This window comes from Tiliqua scincoides, chromosome 2 (genome assembly GCF_035046505.1).
Source record: "Tiliqua scincoides isolate rTilSci1 chromosome 2, rTilSci1.hap2, whole genome shotgun sequence".
Lineage (NCBI taxonomy): Eukaryota > Metazoa > Chordata > Lepidosauria > Squamata > Scincidae > Tiliqua > Tiliqua scincoides.
Genome location: NC_089822.1, coordinates 49,486,846 through 49,493,741, shown reverse-complemented (window position 1 = coordinate 49,493,741; position 6,896 = coordinate 49,486,846).

Here is a 6,896-nt window from a genome sequence, read left to right as displayed (position 1 = left end):
GGTTTCAGCGCCTGTCCCTCCCCCAGTCCCACTCCCAGCACTTGTCTACTCAGAAGTAAGCCCCATTGTGTTCAGTGGAACTTACTCCCAGGAAAGTGTGAGTAGGGTGGCAGCCTGACTCTGCTTCCAAGGAGGCCTGCATCTGACTGTGCTGCACTGCAAAGCATCTTTTGAGCCTTTTTCTCTAGTACTACCAGAAGTAACTGGCAACGTCGTCATCAGTAAGTGGTGATGATGTCATCAGTAACTAGTGATGATGCCATCAGTAAGTCAGTCATCAGTTAGTAATGATGATGTCATCAGTAAGGCATCAGTAACTAGTGATGTCATCAGTAACTGGCAATGATGTCATCAGTAAGTGGCGATGATGTCATCGGTAACTGGTGATATCATTACCAGTTACTTCTGGATTGTGAGGCCAGACCAGGATGACCACACATCCTCTTTTTTCCAGGACATGTCCTCTTTTTTAGCCTCGTGTCCTGGAAAAGAACTTAAATATCCTCCTTTTCCCTGTGAGTGGGCTCCTGTAGGCAGCGCATAGCCTTCTTGTAATTAATAAATTATATGTAATTTAAATTTAATAATAAGTAATATAGTTTTAAATTAGACTCATGAAAATATATGAGTGTTTTTTAGTTTTTATTTTGCCATGTCCTACATTTTTCTTGGATGTCCTACATTTTAAGGTACCTTATTCTCCTTTGTAATTATGACATCTGGTCACCTTGGGCCAGACACAATGAAACAAACACCAGTAAGAGTCTCAGGGTTGACAGGAGGGCTTTTTCGCATGCATGAAAAGTGCATACTGGAACTCTGCCTGCCGAACCTCCTACTGCTCCTTGTTGTGTTGCATTGCTGGTCTCTCTGCCAGGCAACAGGGGTCTGAGGGCCCAATCCTATCCAACGCTGTGCCAACAAGACATACAGTGCATCCTGTGGTTGTGGGGGCGGTCATGGAGACCCTCTCAAGATAGGATAACATTTGTTCCCTTACCTCTGGGCCACATTACAGCTGCATTAACATTAGAAAGTTGGATAGGATTGGGCCCTGTGTGTCCAGTGAGTGCCTCCAGATACCACCTCAAGTACCACGGGTGTGTACAAGTACAATTGGTTGAGAAACACTGATCTAACTGTGCCCTGAAAACATTTTTTAAGGGAAATAAATGACAGTGAAAAACTAAAGCAGATAAATTGTTAAGGGAAATTAGACAAGGCAGTCTGAACATGCTCAGAGATGGGTTAGTGAGACTGAATAATGAACTCGTGTGTGTTTATTCAGAAGGAAGTTCCCCAGTTTTCAATACAGCTTGCTCTCAACTGTGTACAGACAATTCTCAAAGCAAGCCAACAAGATCCTTCAAATCTCCAATGTTTGTCTATTGCATACTAAAAGAACATACAGTATATCAATGCTACGTTCGATATATATTTAAAAGTACATTGCATTCTGTATTACTATATATAGAACACAATGTCAGTTGACGTTCTTGTACAAAACAGGTGCAGCCACCAGAGGGTGTCCTACTCCCCCTTAGCATTCTGTTACTGTTAAATCACAATCCTTGTTCCATAACAGGGCTGTAACATTAATACCAAGACTGACAATTCCATATGTAACAAAAATTCTGTGTGTTTAACAGAAGGTATCATTTGAGCAGTGGCTTTTTTACTGAAAGGACAGCTATGGGAATAGATGTGTTTGCTGAGATGCTTCCTTTTCTTTAATTCTTACTGATACAGGGATTCTGTCCTGTATCTTCATAGGATTTCATCTCTTCTCTCATGCTCACACTTTGACACCAATTACTGTACAATTCTTTTTTGTTTCCCTGCCCCAAGATTGTATTCAAAGAAAGTCAATCTGAAATTCCATTGAAATTAATTAGACTTAAATTGGTCAGAAACGACTTTCTTTGGCTGCAACTTCCATTATCAACAGTGGAAGTTGTCTTTTGTACTGACACTGGATTCAGTACAAAACAGGATTCAGTGTCTTGTAGAAGACACTGAATCTGAAAACACACACACACAGACACCCCCCCTCCCCCAGTGAAGTACAGTGAAGACATTGATTAGAGCAGGGATACCCAAACCCTGGCCCCAGGGCCATTTGCAGCCCTCAGGGGACCTCCAATCTCTAATGAGCCTCTGGCCTTCTGAAGATTTGCTGGAGCTTGCGCTGGCCTGATACAACTGCTAAAGCGGGAGGGCAACTGTTTGACCTCTTGTGTGAGCTGTGGGCCAAGAGCTCCCTCCACTGCTTGCTGTTTCACAGTTGTGATGCAGGAGCCACAGCCAAGGAAAGGCCAGTCTTGCTTTGTGCAAGGCCTTTTATAGTCCTTAAGCTATTGCAAGACCTTCATTCATTCATATAAGTTATATCTGTAATATATTCATTTATATAAATTTATTCAATTTTAAATGTAAATTAATTCTTTTTTTCCCCAGCTCCCAACACCATGTCAGAGAGATGATGTGGCCCTCTTGCCAAAAAGTTTGGACACCCCTGGATTAGAGCTACAGTCCTATATACACTTAGGGTCCAATCCTACCCAATTTTCCAGTGCTGATGTAGTTGTGCTAGTGGGGTGTGCACTGCATCCTGTGGTGGAGAGGCAGTCACTGGGGCCTTCTCAAGGTATGACAACATGTGTTCTCTTACCAAGGGGCTGCATTATGGCTATACTAGAACTGGAAAGTTGGGTAGGATTGGGCCCTTAGCTGGGAGTAGTTTCATTGAACTCAGTAAGAATGACTTCTGATTAGCTATGGAGTTGCACTACGTGTCAGGTATCACTATATATGATCTTATAGCCTTGTGGTTATAAAGACTCCCCCGAATGTACCCATAGTTCTGCCACATCACCAATCACTGTAGTTCCTATCCTCAATTCCAGGAACTCCATGACTATGCAAAAAATCTAGATGAGATATAGGCATTACCATTTCAACCGTAAAAGCTGACTCACTGTACTTCTCCTGTATTGTAGAATGCTGGGGAGAGGGAGAAATCTTTTTGGGTCAGTACTTTGATGCATTGAAAAAAGGACACTTGCATACATGCATTTGAGAAATAATCCTGAAAGGTATATATACAGTGGATGCAAAGGGCAGTATTAAAAAGGTTTGGCTCCTAATCTGTGTTGCCCTTGAAGACTATCTTTGCCAAGGAATACTCCTTCAAAAATGTTCTATTTACAATTTGATTATATCCCTATATACATAAAACAAAACTGTTTTTGTGCCCTTGCCATGACATCCAAACAGTGATTCCAAAATTGTGGCTTGTGGGAAAACAATGAAAATAAAAGAAAATGAAGACCTCATATACAGTACTGGTAAAAAAAAAAAAATCACAGCCTCCTTAATCTTTCTTCTGCTTAATTTAAATGTGTGTTCAGTTATGCATATACACGTTTCCTTAAGATGGTGGACCTACCCAGTGATGTACAAAGAGGGTGGCTGGAGAGGCCCAAGCCCTAGGTGCCAGGCTGTGGGGGGGCGGGGTGCCTGAGAGGCTATCCCAATCTGTTTAAACTTCTTTTTCAAGAAGAAAACAGTTATTTGAAACTTATTTTTCAATTTTTTCGATTATATATACGAAGTTATATAAAAATGTAAATGTACAAACTTACAAAGTACAGAGTGTGTGTGTGTGTGTACACAAACACAAATGGATTGTATCCACTGATCCCATATCCATGGTTTCAGGTCCGCGGATCTGTGGCACGCACCCCCGTGTGTGCCCCCTCCAGAGGGTCTTCTGAGCCTGGCAGAGGCTGCACACATCAGCCCACAGCCTCTGCCGGGCTCAGAATGATGAGTACATTTTTAAAAGTCACTTCTGGTTTTTTTGAAAAAGTGCCTTATAAGGCATTAAAAACACCACTTCCAATTTCACAAAAAAATCACAAAAAAATCAAAGTAACTTTTTTTTAATGTACTTGTCATTCTGAGCCCGGCAGAGGCAGTGGACAGACACACGCAGCCCACACACACAGTGACCCTCTGGAGGAGAGGGTGGGGGTGTTCCCTGATATTGCAGTTTCACTTAACGGTGGAGTGCGGGTTCCGGAATGGGGCACACCTATATATATATAGCTGTGTGTGTGTGTCTCATGACTATTACTGAAAATAATTTTGTCATAGGGGTGCCCAAAATTGATGGGCTCCGGATGCCAAATCACCTTGGTACGCCACTGGATCCACCACGTATCCATGATGCCCACTATGTATCCTTTCTCCTAAGTGTTGTTATTGACACTGTATTGGCAAAAGAGCTGGGATTTTATTGATGGGGAAATTAAAGTGATATGCAAATATCAAACATTTCCCCTCTTCCATCTGTTAAAGCCTTTAAGTCAATTACATTATGTTTAAGAAAAGGTCAGAGCTCCTGAAAGAGGGCAAGCTTCTATCACTAGTAACACATTCCCTTGCTGTCAGCTGCAGCCTCACCCATATTTATGCTCTACTTTAGTGCATGCTTATAAACCACACCCTCCTAATATACCTTTCACTAGCAAGCTCTGCATGCTGGATGTGTGCCACCAAGATATACAACAAGATTTCTGTGCAAGGCACATGGGAATCTTAATTTAGCTCTGCTTGGCTTAAGCACAGCTGCAACTGCATTAGGCAATACAGCTGCATACTTTGAGATGGCAGAGGAAGCATAGCAGGACTGCATTTCTGGATGTAGTTTCTCCCTGGAAGTTTTCTAGTTTCCCCTGTAACTACCCTGCCCCTGTAGCCACCCCTAAAGCAACAGCCACTACCCCTAATTGTTCAAAAGCAAACCTGTGCCTATGGCTTCTTTTTAAAATTCCAAACATCACAAGGGTTTGTTATTAAGAGCATAATCCCGAGTGCTCAATATATCTGCACAAGTCACTTGCACCAGCCAAGGAGTGTCGTAAGAAGATGTAAGGCACATCGGCACCTCCTTTCAAGCTGGGGAGGCTGACACAACCTGTGTTCTGTTACACTCCCCTGCATCTAGCAATCAGAGGTAGCCTGCCTCTAAAACCAAGAGCTTGCACATACCTACTATGACTTGTAACCTGTAATGAACTTTTCCAAATGTGCCCAATCCCCTCTTAAAGGCATCTAGGCAAGATGCCATCACTACTTCCTGTGACAAAGAGTTCCACAGACTAATTACACACTGGGTAAAGAAATATTTTCTTCTGTCTAGCCTAACTCTCCCAACACTCAACTTTCGTGGAAGTCCCCTGGTTCTAGTGTTACATGAGAGGGAAAAGAGCATCTCTCTATCCACTCTGTCCATCCCCTGCGTAATTTTGTATGGCTCAATCATGTCCCCCCTCAAGCGCCTCTTTTCTAGACTGAAAAGCCACAAATGCTGTAGCCTGTCCTCATAAGGGAGGTGCCCCAGCCCAGCAACCATTTTGGTCGCTCTCTTTTTCACCTTTTCCATTTCCACTATACCCTTTTTGAGATGTGGCAACCAGAACTGGATGCAATGCTCCAGATGTGGCCTTACCATCAATTTGTACAATGGCATTACAATATTAGCCGTCTTATTCTCAATGCCTTTCCTAATGATCCCAAGCATGGAATAGCCTTCTTCACTGCTGCCACACATTGGGTCAACACTTTCATTGAACTGTCCACAAGCACCCCAAGATCTCTCTCTTGATCTGTCTCAGACAGCTCAGAACCCATTAGCCTATATGTAAAGTTTTGATTCTTTGCCCCAACATGCATGACTTTACACTTACTTACATTGAAATGCACCTGCCATTTTGCTGCCTAGTCTCCCAGTTTGGAGAGATCCTTCTGGAGCTCTTCACAATCTCTTCTGGTCTTCACCACTCAGAAAAGTTTGGTGACATCTGCAAACTTGCTTAGCCCTGCCTCCAGGTCATTTATGAACAGGTTGAAAAGCACTGGTTGAAAAGCACCAGAACAGATCCTTGGGGCACTCCACTTTCCACCTCTCTCCATTGTGAAAATTGTCCATTGACAACCACTCTCTGCTTCCTAGACCTCAACCAGTTCCTAATCCAGGAGAGGACCTGCCCTCCAACTCCCTGACTGTGGACAGCTTCTTATTCCTTGCCAAGACCAGACAATAAATTTTCAATAAGGGTAGTTTTGTAGGCAAAGCAGCTATGCAAAATGTGACAAAGGTCTGAATTCCCTGAGGCTGAAGAGGATGTCACAATGAAAGATCCCAATATGCATTCTTTACTCCTGCTGGCTGAGAAATTATTTAGGCTTATTACTGTAATTTTTGTTCTCCATGCTAGATCTGGAAACAGCTTGTTTCTCTCTTAGAAAACACCACCAGTGCTCACTGAGAGTTACAGCCACATGAAATAACTTCCTGCTCGTGGCTTGGCAGGAGGCCTACTTGCTATCCATGAAGTCAAATATAAACGTACAGTACTTTTCTAAGATATTGAAGGGCTGGGTCTGTAAACATTTAGGCTGCAGGTAGCTAGAACTGTTTACTTTGAACCAACTCAGCTCTATCAGAACTGTCAACAGAGAACACCATTCTTTAGGGAAGACTATAGCAAAAATGTTGCATTGACCAGTTCTATTGAACAACATCAGTGTTATAAAGTTAGGACGCAATCCTGAGAATGAGTCGGGCCTGCACAAGTCCCTTGCGCTGGCCCAGGAGGGTTGCATATGTGCCATAAAGCACATTTGCGTCTCCTCGGAGCAAGCCGCATCAGCACACAGAGATGCAGTGACACACGGAGGCTGAATCCAGCCTCCATGGCAGCTTACTCTGTGAGCCTTGCGTCAACACAAGGGTCTGGAGTGGGCGGGAGGGAGGCATTCCTGCACAGGGGGAGAGCAGGGGAAGGGCGGGGGGAGGGCGGCCCCGAGGGAGCGCAGGTGGAGTGGGA